The sequence below is a fragment of the Anomaloglossus baeobatrachus genome, chromosome 11 (assembly GCF_048569485.1).
Source record: "Anomaloglossus baeobatrachus isolate aAnoBae1 chromosome 11, aAnoBae1.hap1, whole genome shotgun sequence".
Classification (NCBI taxonomy): Eukaryota; Metazoa; Chordata; class Amphibia; order Anura; family Aromobatidae; genus Anomaloglossus; species Anomaloglossus baeobatrachus.
Genome location: NC_134363.1, coordinates 9644103 through 9664226, shown reverse-complemented (window position 1 = coordinate 9664226; position 20124 = coordinate 9644103). Strand labels below are relative to the sequence as shown.

The window sequence follows — 20124 nt, the reverse complement described above, 5'->3', positions numbered from 1 at the left end:
GAGTTACCTCCTGTATTATACTCCAGAGCTGCACTCACTATTCTGCTGGTGCAGTCACTATGTACATACATTACATTACTGATCCTGAGTTACCTCCTGTATTATACTGCAGAGCTGCACTCACTATTCTGCTGGTGCAGTCACTGTGTACATTACATTACTGACCCTGAGTTACCTCCTGTATTATACTCCAGAGCTGCACTCACTATTCTGCTGGTGCAGTCACTGTGTACATACATTACATTACTGATCCTGAGTTACCTCTTGTATTATACTCCAGAGCTGCACTCACTATTCTGCTGGTGCAGTCACTGTGTACATACATTACATTACTGATCCTGAGTTACCTCTTGTATTATACTCCAGAGCTGCACTCACTATTCTGCTGGTGCAGTCACTGTGTATATACATTACATTACTGATCCGGAGTTACATCCTATATTTTACTCCAGAGCTGCACTCACTATTCTGCTGGTGCAGTCACTGTGTACATACATTACATTACTGATCCTGAGTTACCTCCTGTATTATACTCCAGAGCTGCACTCACTATTCTGCTGGTGCAGTCACTGTGTACATACATTACATTACTGATCCTGTATTATACTCCAGAGCTGCACTCACTATTCTGCTGGTGCAGTCACTGTGTACATACATTATATTACTGATCCTGAGTTACCTCCTGTATTATACTCCAGAGCTGCATTTACTATTCTGCTGGTGCAGACACTGTGTACATACATTACATTACTGATCCTGAGTTACCTCTTGTATTATACTCCAGAGCTGCACTCAATATTCTGCTGGTGCAGTCACTGTGTACATACATTACATTACTGATCCTGAGTTACAGCCTGTATTATACTCCAGAGCTGCACTCACTATTCTGCTGCTGCAGTCACTGTGTACATACATTACATTACTGATCCTGAGTTACCTCCTGTATTATACTTCAGAGCTGCACTCACTATTCTGCTGGTGCAGTCATTGTGTACATACATTACATTACTGATCCTGAGTTACCTCCTGTATTATACTCCAGAGCTGCACTCACTATTCTGCTGGTGCAGTCACTGTGTACATACATTACATTACTGATCCTGAGTTACCTCCTGTATTATACTCCAGAGCTGCACTCACTATTCTGCTGGTGCAGTCACTGTGTACATACATTACATTACTGATCCTGAGTTACCTCCTGCATTATACTCCAGAGCTGCACTCACTATTCTGCTGGTGCAGTCACTGTGTACATACATTACTGATCCTGAGTTACCTCCTGTATTATACTTCAGAGCTGCACTCACTATTCTGCTGGTGCAGTCATTGTGTACATACATTACATTACTGATCCTGAGTTACCTCCTGTATTATGCTCCAGAGCTGCACTCACTATTCTGCTGGTGCAGTCACTGTGTACATACATTACGTTACTGATCCTGAGTTACCTCCTGTATTATACTCCAGAGCTGCACTCACTATTCTGCTGGTGCAGTCACTATGTACATACATTACATTACTGATCCTGAGTTACCTCCTGTATTATACTGCAGAGCTGCACTCACTATTCTGCTGGTGCAGTCACTGTGTACATTACATTACTGACCCTGAGTTACCTCCTGTATTATACTCCAGAGCTGCACTCACTATTCTGCTGGTGCAGTCACTGTGCACATACATTACATTACTGATCCTGAGTTACCTCCTGTATTATACTCCAGAGCTGCACTCACTATTCTGCTGGTGCAGTCACTGTGTACATACATTACATTACTGATCCTGAGTTACCTCCTGAATTATACTCCAGAGCTGCACTCACTATTCTGCTAAGTGCAGTAATTTTATCCCCATTTTTAGAGATTTTCCATGACCTGTATCCAGTTCTGTTGCTATGGGCCGGTTGCTCCTTATTAATGTACAGTGCACCCCGCTGCTCAGAGCTGAGGTGTCGTTACAGTGGGTCGCTCCGCCGCCTCCCTGTGAAGCTGCACGCGGGTTAATATATTTGCAGATATGATATCGGCGCTCTGCGCTCTGCAGCCTCACTTGCCTTCCAGGGATTAACATTTGCATAAAGATGTCTGATAAGCAATTACTCATTTATTTTTTAAGCTGTGCGGATAATATAATCGGAATGCGGCCGCGGAGCACGCGCAGCACCGGCGCCAAAGACCGCGTCCCGCAGATCTACCGATTGTATACGGTTTATGTTTTTTATATAGATCCAATATTATAAAGCGCCGGCGCCAATATCCTCCCCTCGTGCAGATACCACATTAATATGTACCAGAAAACAGGGCGCCAGGGCGTAAATATAAAGGATATCAGGCATGTATTTTCCTGGGAAAGTTGGGTTAAAATCAGCATTGTTGGACTGTCATTTTGGATTTTGGGAAAGCTGGGTGACCCATCTTTTCCAGGCTCCAAATCATCAAAAGAGTGGTACACCTCCCATAAATATATTTCTGCATACCAGCCATGGGAAAGCTGAGTGGCAATTAGTATCTTCATGATCACCCAACTTTTCCTTCAGAGTTGCAGTGATACATTGTCCCTGCAGCATATCTGTAAATCACTAGGCAGCATTGCCATTCAGGATCTTTGCAAAGATGGATGACAATGCATATGGCCACTTTTGCAGGTTCATGGGCAGGAGACTGATGTTCTAACCCAGCTTTTCCAAGCTCCAGAGTAGCAAGTAGTGATACTGCAGTCCCTCTGACTTCTGCATCCCTAGATTAGATCGCTATTTAGGAAAAGCTGGGTGACACTCAATATTTAGGCTTTTGCAGATTCACTATAAAGTAAAGGGGGTATTATAACCCAGCTTTTCCAGGCTCCAGAGTGTCAATTGGTGATTGCTATTTAGGAAAAGATGGGTGACACTCAATATTGATTCTTTGCAGATTCACTATAAAGTAAAGGGGGTATTATAACCCAGCTTTTCCAGGCTCCAGAGTGTCAATTGTTGATTGCTATTTATGAAAAGCTGGGTGACAATATTGACGCTTTTGAAAATTCACTATGAAGTAAAGGGGGTGTTGCACCCAGCTTTTCCAGGCTCCAGAGTGGCAATTGATGACACTGCACTCCCCTCTTTTGTGCATTAGTAGATTAGACTGCTATTTAGGAAAAGCTGGGTGACACTCAATGTTGATCCTTTTGCAAATTCACTATAAAGTTAAGGAGGTGTTGTAACCCAGCTTTTCCAGGCTCCATAGCATCAATTGGTAATACTGTACTGCCCTCATTTGTGTATCACTAGCTTTGATTGCTATTTAGGAAAAGCTGGGTGACACTCAATGTTGATCTTTTTGCAGATTCACTATGAAGATAAGGGGGTGTCATAACCCAGCTTTTCCAGGCTCCAGAGAGGCAATTGGTGATCTGCACCCAGCTCATTTATGCATCACTGAATTAAATTGCTATTTAGGAAAAGCTGGGTGATACTCAATATTTTGCAGATTCACTGTGAAGTAAAGGGGTTCTTATGACCCAGCTTTTCCAGGCTCCAGAGTGGCAACTGGTCATTGCTATTTAGGAAACGCTGGTTGGCACTCAATATTGATGCTTTTGCAGATTCACTGTGAAGTAAAGGGGGTGGTATAACCCAGCTTTTCCAGGCTCTGGAGTGGCAATTGGTGATACTGCACCCCCCTAATTTGTGCATCACTATGTTAGACTGCTATTTAGGAAAAGCTGGGTGACACTCAATATTGATCTTTTTGCAAATTCACTATGAAGTTAAGGAGGTGTTATAACCCAGCTTTTCCAGGCTCCATAGCATCAATTGGTAATGCTGTACCGCTCTCATTTGTGTATTACTAGCTTTGATTGCTATTTAGGAAAAGCTGGGTGATACTCAATGTTGATGCTTTTGCAGATTCACTATCAAGTAAAGGGGATGCTATAACCCAGCTTTTCCAGGCTATAGAGTGTCAATTTGAGATACTGCACCCCGTCATTTGTGCATCACTGGATTAGATTGCTATTTAGGAAAAGCTGGGTGACACTAAATATTGATGCATTTGCAGATTCACTATGCCGTAAAGTGGGTGTCATAATCCAGCTTTTCCAGGCTTCAGAGTGTCAATGGGTCATACTGCACCCTCTCTTTTGTGCATCACTAGATTAGATTGCTATTTAGGAAAAGCTGGGTGACAATATTGATGTCTTTGCAGATTCACTATGAAGTATAAGGGGGTGTTATATAACCCAGCTTTTCCAGGCTCCAGAGCTGCAATTGATGATATTGCACCCCTATCATTTATGCATCCATATATTAAATTGCTATTTAAGAAAAGCTGGGTGATACTCAATATTGATGCTTTTGCAGATTCACTATGAAGTAAAGGAGGTATGATAACCCAGCTTTTCCAGGCTCCAGAGTGGCAATTGGTGATACTGCACCCTCCTTATTTGTACATCACTGGATTAAATTGCTATTTAGGAAAAGCTGGGTGACAATATTGACGCTTTTGCAGATTCACTGTTAAGTAAAGCGGTTGTTATAACTCAGCTTTTCCAGGCTCCAGAGTGGCAATTGGTGATACTGTACCCCCTTCATTTGTGCATCACTAGATTAGACTGCTATTTAGGAAAAGCTGGGTGACATTCAATATTGATGCTTTTACAGATTCACTATGAAGTAAAGGGGGTGTTATAACCCAGCTTTTCCAGGCTCCAGAGTGGCAATTGGTGATACTGCACCCTCCTTATTTGTACATCACTGGATTAAATTGCTATTTAGGAAAAGCTGGGTGACAATATTGACGCTTTTGCAGATTCACTGTTAAGTACAGCGGTTGTTATAACTCAGCTTTTCCAGGCTCCAGAGAGTCAATTGGTGATACTGCACCCCCCTCATTTGTGCATCACTAGATTAGATTGCTATTTATTAAAAGCTGGGTGACACTCAATATTGATTCTTTTGCAGATTCACTATGAAGTAAAGGGGGTGTTATAACCCAGCTTTTCCAGGCTCCAGAGTGGCAATTGGTGATAGTGTACCCCTCTCAATTAGATTGCTATTCAGGATTTTAAGAAATGTGGTGACGATGTAGCTATTCGTCCAGCTTCATGGCGGTATATAAGGGGAATAATCACCCAGCTTTTCCAAGCTGCAAAGTACCAAGCATTAGCAATGATACGTCCCCCCTTCTGATTTTTGCATTATTAGATTAGATTACTATTCGGGACTTTAGGAAATCTGGGTGACACTCACTGCGGACACTGGATGAGTGGTGGGATTTGAAAAGCTGGATGACTTCCACAGTGACCCCTAAAAAGAGGCCAAAATATATTAATTGTGTTTTCTTTTCTCATTATATTGTTATATAAACAACATCAGAAGGTGGCACCCAGCTTTCCATCCCGCCTGGGTGACACCCAGCTTTCCATCCCACCTGGGTGACACCTAGCTTTCCATCCCGCCTGGGTGACACCCAGCTTTCCATCCCGCCTGAGTGGCACCCAGCTTTCCATCCCGCCTGAGTGGCACCCAGCTTTCCATCCCGCCTGGGGGACACCCAGCTTTCCATCCCGCCTGAGTGGCACCCAGCTTTCCATCCCGCCTGAGTGGCACCCAGCTTTCCATCCCGCCTGGGGGACACCCAGCTTTCCATCCCGCCTGGGTGACATTTTTTTTTGCAAGGTTTTACAAGTGACAAAACCCATCAAAGAGAGTAACAAAAACAAAGTAACAAAACCCCTGAGCTGCTCCCCTGCTGCTTCAAAGCCAGGCGCTAACACCCAGATGGCCCTATAGGGTCGTAAAAAGCCAAACTAAAAAAAAAAGGGCTGTGGAGCAGGAGGCTGCGGTGCACGTGGCCCTCCTGGCCCCTTTTCCCCTAAGTGACCTGGGACCCAGAGGAGAAGCAAGAATGGAAAAATCTGTGAATGTCTTGAGGCCTCGCAGGATTTGCATCATAATATTTTGTCACAGGAGTTATTCTTGGATGCGGCGTTCTGCGATGCACCCAGGGGGGACGAGGCGCAGAGGCCATGCTTTTTTATCAATGTACCGTCTCCGTCTATAGAGGCTTCATCTGCAGTTTGCCTGTTACTTCTGCTGCAGTGGAGTAAACGCTACGAACAGATCTCATACGGCGAAGACGTCTCCGGAACAACGCCGCGAAAACAATGCCAGGACAACGCCACACGCTGGTTTTATAGGGTCGCTCCGATCCAGGGGTAGTAAAGGGTTAATCCCGTCCTTATAGAACAAGGTGGTCGATCTCCAAGGCAACCAGCTGTAAACAAAAGTGTTACTTTTCTTACTAATATTTATATATTGCTAACTTAAGAAGGAAGTGGTCTGTTTCCAAGGCAACCGGCTGTAAACAAAAGTCATACTTTTATTATTAATATTTATTAATATGTTACTAATTCAAGAATGAGGTGGTCGGTCTCCAAGGCAACCGGCTGTAAACAAAACTGTTACTTTTATTATTATTTATTTATATGTTACTAATTCAAGAACGAGGTGGTCAGTCTCCAAGGCAACTGGCTGTAAACAAAAGTGTCACTTTTATTATCAATATTTATTTATATATTACTAATTAAAGAACGAGGTGGTCGGTCTCCAAGGCAACCGGCTGTAAACAAAAGTGTTACTTTTATTATCAATATTTATTTATATATTACAAATTCAAGAACAAAGTGGTCGGTCTCCAAGGCAACAAACTGTAAACAGAAGTGTTACTATTATTATTATTTATTTATATGTTACTAATTCAAGAATGAGGTGGTCGGTCTCCAAAACAACCGGCTGTAAACAAAAGTGTTACTTTTATTATTAATATTTATTTATATGTTACTAACTCAAAAACAGAGGTTGTCAGTCTGCAAAGCAACCAGCTGTAAACAAAAATGTTACTATTGTTATTATTATTATTTATTTATTTATATTTTACTAATTCAAGAACCAAGTGGTCAGTCTCCAAGGCAACAAACTGTAAACAAAATGTTACTATTATTATTAATAATTTATTTATATGTTACTAATTCAAGAACGAGGTGGTCTGTTTCCAAGGCAACAAACTGTAAACAAAAGTTACTTTTATTATAAATATTTATTGATATGTTACTAATTCAGGAATGAGGTGGTCGGTCTCCAAGGCAACAAACTGTAAACAAAAGTGTTACTTTTATTATTAATATTGATATGTTACTAATTCAAGAATGAGGTGGTCGGTCTCCAAGGCAACCAACTGTAAACAAAAGTGTTACTTTTATTATTAATATTGATATGTTACTAATTCAAGAATGAGGTGGTCGGTCTCCAAGGCAACCAACTGTAAACAGAAGTGTTACTATTAATATTAAGATTTGTTTATATGTTACAAATTCAAGAACGAGGTAGTCGGTCTCCAAGGCAACCGGCTGTAAACAAAAGTGTTACTTTTATTATTAATATTAGTTGTCTATGGCGCCATCTCTGGCAGCGTAGCAAGCAGCGCCCAGACTGGAGGGGTCCTGTCCTATGTCCTGTCCTGTATGTACCTGGATAAGAAGTGGTGACAGACAATAGGGGGCTCACCACCCATCCATTCACCAAGAGCTGGGGGTCCTGCCGCCGTTTTAGGAGGTCCTTGAGACAGGTGATTTTCTATGTTTACTGTTACTGTTTGGTGGTCTACACCTGGGTAAAGACGGCCATATATATATATATATTAGGAGACTGTCAGCCAAATAATGCTTCAGCCAATAACTCAGCCGACATCCGGCTCTGCTGGCTCTCCCATGCACAGTGCTGCTCGTTCGGCCGATAGTCGGCACCGGATATGTCGGCCAGCGGCTTATCTCAGGGAGAACAAAGTGATCTGAAGTCTAAAATCGTAAATACACAACAGACATCATATGTGGACGATCATCTGTCCGGAGCCCCCATATACACGTGTGCAGGTTTGGCCCTATCCGGCCCTCTGTCTGTTCCAGTTCAGCGTCCAGTTCCGTGGACTGAGATAACCAAAGGACTGAAAACAGTGGATCGGGGGCCACACCATGCCCTCCGCCACTGCCCGATATCCCCACTATCTGCATCCTCAGAATAGGGCACTATATTGGGGCTCATACTGTATATAGGGGGCTATGTGGGGGCTCATACTGTATATAGGGGGCTAAGTGGTGTTCCATGTATATAAGAAGCTGTGTGTGGGCTCATAAAGTATATAGGAAGCTATGTGGAGCATTATATTGTATATAGGAGGCTATATGGGGCTCTTACTGTATACAGGGTGCTATATGGTGTTTCTTGTATATAAGAGGCTATGTGGGGCTCATGGTGTATATAGGAGGCTAGGTAGAGGCTCCTTCTGTATATAGGAGGCTATATGGAGGCTTATAATGTATATATGATACTATGTGGGAGCTTATACTATATATAAGAGCTATGTGGAGGCTCATGCTGTATACAGGGGACTATGTGGGGGCTTATACTTTATATAGGAGGCTATGTGGGAGCTCATACTGTATATAGGAGGCTATGTGGAGGCTTATAATGTATATATGATACTATGTGGGAGCTTATACTATATATAGGAGCTATGTGGAGGCTCATGCTGTATACAGGGGACTATGTGGGGGCTTATACTTTATATAGGGGTTTATGTGAGGGCTTATACTGTATATAGGATACTATGTGGTAGCTTATACTATATATAGGAGCTATGTGGAGGGTCATACTGAATACAGGGGGCTATGTGGGGCTTATACTGTATATAGGAGGCTATGTGCTGGCTGTATATAGGAGGCTATGTGGGGTCTCATACTGTATACAGGATGCTATGTGGGGCTTATACTTTATGTAAGGGGCTATGTGGGGTCTATACTTTGTATAGGGGGCTATATGAGATCTCAAGTTATATATAGGAGGCTACATGGGGCTCACACTGCATACAGAGGGACTGTATTGGGGCTTAAACTGTAAATAGAGAAGCTATGTGGGGTGTCACACTGTATATATTGGGGCTATATGGGGGCTCATACTGACCATAAGGGGCTATGTAGGGGATCATACTGTATATAGTGTGATGTCAGCCTATTGGTTCAGTCTCTCATGTGGCCCTTCGGAAAAAAATACTGCCCACCTCTAGTCTAATGTGTATGGGGGCCTGAAGAGAGCGTCTATGTGCATACAGTATTGGGCAACGTGCAAGAATAGTATACGAGCCCCTGCATACGATCAGTATATGGGCCCCTGCATATAAACATAGGTCCCTGTATATAAATATTATATGGGCCCCTGCGTATGAGCAGTATATGGGCCCTTGTATATAAACAGTATATGGGCCCCTGCATATAAATATGGGCCCCTGTATATAAACAGTATATGGGCCCCTGCATATAAACAGTATATGGGCCCCTGCATATAAACAGTATATGGGCCCCTGCATATAAACAGTATATGGGCCCCTGCATATAAATAGGGGCCCCTGCATATAAACAGTATATGGGCCCCTGCATATAAACAGTATATGGGCCCTTGCATATAAATATGGGCCCTGCATATAAACAGTATATGGGCCCCTGCATATAAACAGTATATGGGCCCCTGCATATAAATATGTGCCCCTGCATATAAACAGTGTATGGGCCCCTGCATATAAATATGGGCCCCTGTATAAGAACAGTATATGGGCCCCTGCATATAAACAGTATATGGGCCCCTGCATATAAACAGTATATGGGCCCCTGCATATAAATATGTGCCCCTGCATATAAACAGTATATGGGCCCCTGCATATAAATATGGGCCCCTGCAGATAAATAGTATATGGGCCCCTGTATAAGAACAGTATATGGGCCCCTGCATATAAACAGTATATGGGCCCCTGCATATAAATATGGGCCCCTGCATATAAACAGTATATGGGCCCCTGCATATAAATAGGGGCCCCTGCATATAAACAGTATATGGGCCCCTGCATATAAATAGGGGCCCCTGCATATAAACAGTATATGGGCCCCTGCATATAAACAGTATATAGGCCCTTGCATATAAATATGGGCCCTGCATATAAACAGTATATGGGCCCCTGCATATAAACAGTATATGGGCCCCTGCATATAAATATGTGCCCCTGCATATAAACAGTGTATGGGCCCCTGCATATAAATATGGGCCCCTGTATAAGAACAGTATATGGGCCCCTGCATATAAACAGTATATGGGCCCCTGCATATAAACAGTATATGGGCCCCTGCATATAAATATGGGCCCCTGCATATAAACAGTATATGGGCCCCTGCATATAAATATGTGTCCCTGCATATATATATACTATACATATACTGACCTACACCCCACCTATTGTCTCCTCCCCATAATCCTATAGAATGTAAGCCCGCAAGGGTAGGGCCCTCTTCCCTCTGTACTAGTCTGTCTACTGTAACTTGTATACGTATTTTGTATGTAACCCCCTTCTCATGTACAGCACCATGGAATTAATGGTGCTCTATAAATAAATAATAATAATAATAATAATAATATAAACAGTATATGGGCCCCTGCATATAAATATGTGTCCCTGCATATAAACAGTATATGGGCCCCTGCATATAAACAGTATATGGGCCCCTGTATATAAACAGTATATGGGCCCCTGCATATAAATATGGGCCCCTGCATATAAACAGTATATGGGCCCCTGTATATAAACAGTATATGGGCCCCTGCATATAAATATGGGCCCCTGCATATAAACAGTATATGGGCCCCTGCATATAAATAGGGGCCCCTGCATATAAACAGTATATGGGCCCTTGCATATAAATATGGGCCCCTGCATATAAACAGTATATGGGTCCCTGCATATAAACAGTATATGGGCCCCTGCATATAAATATGTGCCCCTGCATATAAACAGTATATGGGCCCCTGCATATAAACAGTATATGGGCCCCTGCATATAAATATGGGCCCCTGCATATAAACAGTATATGGGCCCCTGCATATAAACAGTATATGGGCCCCTGCATATAAATATGGGCCCCTGCATATAAACAGTATATGGGCCCCTGCATATAAATATGTGTCCCTGCATATATATATACTATACATATACTGACCTACACCCCACCTATTGTCTCCTCCCCATAATCCTATAGAATGTAAGCCCGCAAGGGTAGGGCCCTCTTCCCTCTGTACTAGTCTGTCTACTGTAACTTGTATACGTATTTTGTATGTAACCCCCTTCTCATGTACAGCACCATGGAATTAATGGTGCTCTATAAATAAATAATAATAATAATAATAATAATATAAACAGTATATGGGCCCCTGCATATAAATATGTGTCCCTGCATATAAACAGTATATGGGCCCCTGCATATAAACAGTATATGGGCCCCTGTATATAAACAGTATATGGGCCCCTGCATATAAACAGTATATGGGCCCCTGTATATAAACAGTATATGGGCCCCTGCATATAAACAGTATATGGGCCCCTGTATATAAACAGTATATGGGCCCCTGTATATAAACAGTATATGGGTCCCTGCATATAAACAGTATATGGGCCCCTGCATATAAACAGTATATGGGCCCCTGTATATAAACAGTATATGGGCCCCTGCATATAAATATGGGCCCCTGCATATAAACAGTATATGGGCCCCTGTATATAAACAGTATATGGGCCCCTGCATATAAATATGGGCCCCTGCATATAAACAGTATATGGGCCCCTGCATATAAATAGGGGCCCCTGCATATAAACAGTATATGGGCCCTTGCATATAAATATGGGCCCCTGCATATAAACAGTATATGGGTCCCTGCATATAAACAGTATATGGGCCCCTGCATATAAATATGTGCCCCTGCATATAAACAGTATATGGGCCCCTGCATATAAACAGTATATGGGCCCCTGCATATAAATATGGGCCCCTGCATATAAACAGTATATGGGCCCCTGCATATAAACAGTATATGGGCCCCTGCATATAAATATGTGCCCCTGCATATAAACAGTATATGGGCCCCTGCATATAAATATGGGCCCCTGCAGATAAATAGTATATGGGCCCCTGTATAAGAACAGTATATGGGCCCCTGCATATAAACAGTATATGGGCCCCTGCATATAAATATGGGCCCCTGTATATAAACAGTATATGGGCCCCTGCATATAAATATGGGCCCCTGCAGATAAACAGTATATGGGCCCCTGTATAAGAACAGTGTATGGGCCCTGTCACAAACCACCGGGGGGGTCACTCCGAAATCCCCCGCGCTGGCTACCAGTACGTCACAATCGGGGGGTAACAAGTGGGGGTCACCCCTACTTTATACCTCCCGACCGACAGACAGAGCACGTGACGCGCTCTCTAGCGCCCCTCTTATAGTCAGGCCAATTATGGAATTGCCCGACCATAAGCAAGGAGGCCGCTATACTACTTATGCCGATTATTGAAGGGTCCCCGGTGAGAGTAGGGTATATATTCCCCCGACCTCCGCGGGCGGAATATATAATATCTTCCCGAATCTCACTGGCCTCCCCACAATAATCCTTGGCACAACTCGCTGCCACCAACCGCTTCACGGTAACTATTAGCCGAACACACAGACGTGGGATTCAAGATCGAGATAACAGAACAGCCCAGGATTAATTATATAATTTAATCGCCTAAAGCACACTAGAAACTACAATATATACAATAGGGAATCTACAGAATATACAGTTATGTCAGAGTACAGTTACAAGCAAAGCATGGGTTACAAACAGGTATACAATTACATCAGTTACCTTGTGTGTCTGGCCACAGGGGGGCGCTGTAGACCAGGTTTCCAGGAACTCTCTCACAGGTCTGTCCCAACCAGGCCCCCGAGCAGAAGAACGCTGGAAAATGGCCGAAGTAGGGTTATCAACCTGGGCAGATCCAGGTCCCCTCCTACCTTAGTGACCTCACAGGGAAGCACTGCTCCACCCCTGGCTGGAGTTATGGACAAAATCCACAACATGGAATATGGGCCATAACTTGGCCTGGGAGCGTCGTAGGCGGACGCCAATGCTCTCATTGTGACAGTTATGAATTTAGCTACAGAACGAGGGGACTCATGACCTGTCTGCCAGTTCCCCATTGGCTGATATCACGCCTGGGGCATTTCCCAATGTCCTGCTCCCATAAAAAGGGTGTGCCGGCATCGTCCACATGCGGAGACACCATTTTTATGGTTGCCATATTTATCGGAAATATGGCTTGCGAGATATGAACCATTTTTTACTGGAGTCGTTCTGTCTGGCTACTTCCATAGCCTTGCTAACTAGCTAGCAGCCCCCACTACAGGGTCACGGCAGGGAGTCATCCTGTGTCCATTGTCCTCACATCACCTAATTTCCATATCACAGGACATGGCCCTGGGGCCTTCACAGATGCTGGACATCTGAGGACAAGAAGGGGGGGGGGGGGGCACTGCCAGGGAGTGATGAGAGCGATTATGACTCCCAGTCATAATTCCTCTTCATATCCCAGGATTTGCCTCACACCTCCCCCCTTTTGAGGGCGCTAGGGGGCAGCACACTCCGGTGTTCCCCCGTGCGCCCGTCCGCGACCTCTCCTTGTCGGGACAGCCCGTCTGCGTTACCGTGGTCACGGCCCCTTTTGTGGCGAATGGTGAAGTTGTATTGCTGGAGCGCAAGGCTCCATCGCAACAATCGCCCATTCGTCCCAGAGACGGTGTGCAACCAGCTGAGGGGATTGTGGTCCGTCTCCACGATGAAGTGGCGCCCGTATAGATAGGGTTGCAGACGCTGCAGGGCCCACACTATGGCCAGGCACTCCTTCTCCATCGTGGAATAGGCAACTTCCCTTGGTAACAGCTTCCTGCTCAGGTACAAGACTGGGTGCTCTTGGCTCGCAGAGTCCACCTGGCTGAGCACCGCACCGAGGCCGAAGTCACTGGCGTCGGTCTGTACTACAAACGGCCGCGTGAAGTCGGCTGCCTGTAGCACGGGCGGGCTGGACAGGGCGTCCTTTAGGGCCCGGAAGGCTGTCTCGCAGTCCATTGTCCAATCGACTGCAGAGGGCAGCTTCTTCTTGGTGAGGTCCGTCAAGGGTTTTGCCAGGCTACTATAGCATGGAACAAACCTCCTATAGTACCCAGCGGTCCCCAAGAAGGACATCACCTGCTTCTTGGTCCTGGGGGTGGGCCAGGATGCGATGGCTTCCACTTTCTCAGGCTCGGGCTTCAGTGTTCCCCCGCCTACCCGGTGACCGAGGTACTGGACCTCGCTCATGGCCAGCTGACACTTTCCCGGCTTGATGGTCAAACCTGCCCGGTGGATCCGCCTGAGCACCTGTGCTAGATGCTCTAGGTGGTCCTCCCAGGTGGGACTGAAGACGGCAATGTCATCCAGGTACGCGGCCGCGTACCCTTCAAGTCCCTTGAGCAGGGTGTTGACCATCCGCTGGAAAGTGGCAGGGGCATTCCTCATCCCGAATGGCATCACCGTGGACTCGTACAGTCCAAATGGGGTAATAAAGGCAGAGCGTTCCCTGGCCTTGCGAGTCAGGGGGATCTGCCAATATCCCCGGCTCAGATCCATGATGGTCAGGTACTGAGCCCCGGCCAACTGATCGAGCAGGTCATCGATGCGTGGCATTGGGTACGCATCGGCGACCGTGACAGCATTGAGCCCCCTGTAGTCCACGCAGAACCGAGTGGTTCGGTCCTTCTTAGGGACGAGGACTACAGGCGAGGCCCAAGCGCTGTTGGATGCCTGGATCACCCCCAGCTCCAGCATCTCGTCAATCTCCTGGCGCATGTGTTGCTGCACCTCCAGGGAGACCCGATATGCTGAACGCCGGATCGGGGGATGATCCCCAGTGTCCACGTGATGGACAGCCAAGTCAGTCCTTCCGGGCTGGTTGGTAAACAACCCCCGGAAGGGGTGTAGGGTGGCCCACAGCTGGGACCGTTGGTCCTCCAAGAGCTGGTGGCCAACCTCCACATCCTCAATGGATCCGCCTGCCCGGACCTGGGCTAGCATATCCAAGAGGGTTTCCGCTTCTCCCTCCTCGGGCAGGTTGCACACAGGGAGTGCACATGCCTCCCGCTCATGATGTGCCTTCATCATGTTCACATGGAAGGGCTTCCGCCTTCCACGGGCAGGGTCCAGGGTGACCAGGTACGTCACAGGGTTGAGCTGCTGGTACACGAGGTATGGGCCTTCCCAGGCTGCCTGAAGCTTGTCCTGTGGTACGGGGACCAGTACCCACACCTCTTGACCCACTTGGTAGGTCCTCTCACAAGCGTTCTGGTCGTACCAACGCTTCTGATCGGCCTGGGCTTGAGCCATATTGTCGTGTACCAGTTGCGTCAAGGCCTGCATTTTGTCCCGGAAGCGCATGACATACTCGATAACCGACACTCCAGGGGTGGCCAAATCCCCTTCCCAAGCCTCTTTCACCAGAGCCAGGGGGCCCCGCACACGTCGCCCGTACAGGAGCTCAAACGGTGAGAATCCTGTTGAGGCCTGTGGAACCTCCCGGTAAGCAAATAACAGGTGTGGGAGATACCGCTCCCAGTCACGCCCATGGGAGTCGACCAACATCTTAAGCATCTGCTTTAAGGTGCCATTGAACCGCTCGCACAGGCCATTAGTCTGTGGATGGTACGGGCTGGCCACCAGATGTCGCACCTGGACTTGCTTACAGAGGGCCTCCATCAGCTGGGACATGAATTGGGTCCCCCGGTCAGTGAGCATTTCCTGGGGAAAACCCACTCGGGAGAAAATCTCCAGCAATGCGGTGGCCACCTTGTCAGCCCGAATGGACGACAAGGCCACTGCTTCTGGGTACCGGGTGGCATAGTCCACTACCGTCAGTATGAAGCGTTTCCCGGAGCTGCTGGGGATGGCCAGCGGGCCGACCAGATCCACAGCCACCCTCCTGAAAGGCTCATCGATGATTGGCAGAGATACCAGTGGGGCTTTGGGGCGTGGCCCCGCCTTCCCCACTCTCTGACAGGTTTCACACGAACGGCAGTAGGCAGCCACATCGGCCCCCATTTTTGGCCAGTAGAAATGCTGGTTTAACCTGGCCTTGGTCTTAGCGATCCCTAGGTGTCCGGCCATCGGAATCTCATGTGCGATCCGCAACAACTCCGTCCGGAACGGATAGGGTACCACCAACTGTCGGTCCCTGGGCCACGCCTCCGGTGAACCCTGCTGGACCGTGGCCCGGTACAGCCGTCCTTGGTCCCAGACCACTCGCTCCGGGTCCGAGTCCGAGGGAGGCTGTGCCGCCTGCTCCTTTAGAGCTTTCAGGCTGTCGTCAGCTTCTAACGCTGCCTGAAACTCCTGACTAGATGTGGCCAGAATCGACGAGACTGTCACATCTTCAGTCAGTACCCCGGGACCTGTGTCCTGGCCTCCACCTGACTCGGCTGCCACTTGGTCAGAAGGGGAAGAGCTATCGGACCTCCGGGAGGCCCCTTGGCTTCCAGCACTCCCACTGCGGGTGACAGCGGCCACAGCCGCTGCGACCGTGGGTCGTGCCTGCTCCTCCTCCGTTCCTGACCAAGTCGCCGGTTCAGGCAGACCTACCTGGCTTCCTGACACCCCGGTTGTGGGGGAACCATGCACCGAGATCTTACCTGGGAGCACTTCCGCTCCTGGACTGGCCCCAATCTCACCTGCCTGTTCCCCTCCTGCAGCAACAGAACCCCGCTGTGAAATCTCTGGGGACCCCACATTTGCTGTGGTAGCCCCCACCCCACACACTGGTCCTCCCCCTGCAGCACCCTGCTCTCTGCTTATCCCTGCAGAGGGCAGCAGATCCCAGCTCACAGGCTGGTTACTTGTAGAGGCATTGTCACACCTTTCTCTGACCCCCTCCCCCCCTGTCACAGCTGCAGCTGTGTGTGTGTCTATGGTGTCTGTGCAAGCAGAAATATCAGAGTTCACTCCCTCCTCCCTTACATCATTCATAGATAACACATTAACATTGTCAGGAGTCATGTCCGTACTGGCTGAAGGTTCAGCCCTTGGTGGGGGCCCAAACTGGGAGGTTATCTGCCCCAAATCTGTCCCAAGTAGCACGTTTGCGGGGATCCGATCAGTTACCCCCACCTCCCTCACCCCTCGCCCTGCGCCCCAGTCCACATAAATGTCAGCAACAGGCAGCGCCGGGTCAGTGCCTCCAATCCCGGAGACAGCGAGGGTTTTTCCAGGGATCAAGTCTTGGGGGGACACCATCTCAGGCCGCACCAGAGTCACCTCCGAGGCGCTGTCTCGCAGTCCTATGGTCACAGACCGGCCGACGGTGACAGGTTGGAAGCTGTCCAGGGACCTACCACCACCCCCACCCACACAATACACCTTGGGCGGCCCTTGGGACGGGGACGGAGCCGGGGCCTTGGGGCGCTGAGGGCACATGGCCTTGAAGTGTCCAGGTAGGTTGCACTGGTGGCACCGTCTTGGTTCCGCCACGGGCCTGGAGAGGGGAGTTGAGGGGGACACCCCCTGCAGTCTAGGGGCAGGTGGGGCAGTCGCAGAATTCATCTTACCCCCTCTCCAGGTGCTGCTGGTGGCCGCTCTCCTGGCCTCAGGGGCCCGGTTGTTGGTGTAGTCATCGGCAAGGGCAGCTGTAGCCGTGGACCCCTTTGGCTTCTGGTCTCGGATGAACTGGCGGAGATCCTCAGGGCAGTTCCACAAGAGTTGCTCCGTGATGAACAAGTCCAGGATCTCCGGTCCGGTGGAAAGCTGCAGGCCTTGGGTCCAGTGGTCGGCAGCTCGGGCAAGTGCCCGCCTGTGGTCAGCCCAGGAGTCCTTTGGTCCCTTCTGTAGGCTCCGGAACTTCTTGCGGTAGGACTCCGGGGTGAGGTTGTACTGTTGGATCAGGGCCCGCTTGATGGTGTCGTAGCCCTGATCTGCCTCAGCAGGCAAGTCCCCAAGGATATCCAGGGCCTTACCCCTTAAACGGGGGGTCAGGTATTTGGCCCACTGGTCCTTGTTCAGATGGTGCTGCAAGCAAGTCCGCTCAAAAGCAGTCAAGAAAGAGTCCAAGTCTCCATCCTTCTCCAGCACTGGGAAGTCCTCAACACGGACCTTTGGAAGTTTGGTGTCTTGAAGGTCACGTGTGGCTGATGAGGGCCGGAGCTGAGCTAGCTGCAGCTGGTAGTCACGCTCTGCCTGGCGCTCTTCACGCGCTGCCTGCCGCTCTGCCCTGCGCTCTGCCATGAGTATCTCGTAGGTATCCCGGTCTCCAGCCTGGAGAAGGGCCATAGCCATTTGAAGAAGGCTATCCGAGCCTCCCAGGCTCGGTGGAATGGCACGTGGTGATCTGCGGCCCGCTGCGGAGCCTGGTGCTTCACTGTCCATTGCAGAGCGGAGGGCTGGCATCTGGCTCGTTGAGGACCCTTGGGCGAGCTGCTCCTCATCTTGTCCAGCAGTGCCCGGTTGTGCAATGTCCTCTGCAGAGCTGTTTTCTGGCGTCGAGCTCCTGGAGGACTCGTGGGCAACCTCCTCATTGCTGTCCACAGCACCGTCCTCCCTCTCTTCGGCTCCTGCTTTAGCATTGGCCAGTTGCATAGCTCTGCTCCTGGTGCCATCAGCCATTCTTGCAGACTTTTGGTCACTGACACAGAACTGACACCTGATGCCTCCACACACCTTACAGTATCTGCACTCTGACACTCTAGTGTTGAGCTAGTCTGAAGACCCCAGCAGCCACAGCTGCTGCAGGCAGTCTTTAGTGTCTGGGAGTATGGGTCTCACACTCACACACACTATTATCTCGATCCCACCGCTATGCCACCAATATGTCACAAACCACCGGGGGGGTCACTCCGAAATCCCCCGCGCTGGCTACCAGTACGTCACAATCGGGGGGTAACAAGTGGGGGTCACCCCTACTTTATACCTCCCGACCGACAGACAGAGCACGTGACGCGCTCTCTAGCGCCCCTCTTATAGTCAGGCCAATTATGGAATTGCCCGACCATAAGCAAGGAGGCCGCTATACTACTTATGCCGATTATTGAAGGGTCCCCGGTGAGAGTAGGGTATATATTCCCCCGACCTCCGCGGGCGGAATATATAATATCTTCCCGAATCTCACTGGCCTCCCCACAATAATCCTTGGCACAACTCGCTGCCACCAACCGCTTCACGGTAACTATTAGCCGAACACACAGACGTGGGATTCAAGATCGAGATAACAGAACAGCCCAGGATTAATTATATAATTTAATCGCCTAAAGCACACTAGAAACTACAATATATACAATAGGGAATCTACAGAATATACAGTTATGTCAGAGTACAGTTACAAGCAAAGCATGGGTTACAAACAGGTATACAATTACATCAGTTACCTTGTGTGTCTGGCCACAGGGGGGCGCTGTAGACCAGGTTTCCAGGAACTCTCTCACAGGTCTGTCCCAACCAGGCCCCCGAGCAGAAGAACGCTGGAAAATGGCCGAAGTAGGGTTATCAACCTGGGCAGATCCAGGTCCCCTCCTACCTTAGTGACCTCACAGGGAAGCACTGCTCCACCCCTGGCTGGAGTTATGGACAAAATCCACAACATGGAATATGGGCCATAACTTGGCCTGGGAGCGTCGTAGGCGGACGCCAATGCTCTCATTGTGACAGTTATGAATTTAGCTACAGAACGAGGGGACTCATGACCTGTCTGCCAGTTCCCCATTGGCTGATATCACGCCTGGGGCATTTCCCAATGTCCTGCTCCCATAAAAAGGGTGTGCCGGCATCGTCCACATGCGGAGACACCATTTTTATGGTTGCCATATTTATCGGAAATATGGCTTGCGAGATATGAACCATTTTTTACTGGAGTCGTTCTGTCTGGCTACTTCCATAGCCTTGCTAACTAGCTAGCAGCCCCCACTACAGGGTCACGGCAGGGAGTCATCCTGTGTCCATTGTCCTCACATCACCTAATTTCCATATCACAGGACATGGCCCTGGGGCCTTCACAGATGCTGGACATCTGAGGACAAGAAGGGGGGGGGGGGGGCACTGCCAGGGAGTGATGAGAGCGATTATGACTCCCAGTCATAATTCCTCTTCATATCCCAGGATTTGCCTCACAGGCCCCTGCATATAAACAGTATATGGGCCCCTGTATATAAAACAGTATATGGGCCCC

The 20124-nt window shown here is 48.2% G+C and overlaps 1 protein-coding gene across 1 annotated transcript in view; it reads right to left on the bottom strand.

Annotated features, from left to right (window-relative positions):
* Window positions 1-20124, bottom strand: part of NPHS1 (NPHS1 adhesion molecule, nephrin) — a 234143-nt gene that overhangs the window by 135173 nt on the left and 78846 nt on the right. The window lies entirely within an intron of this gene.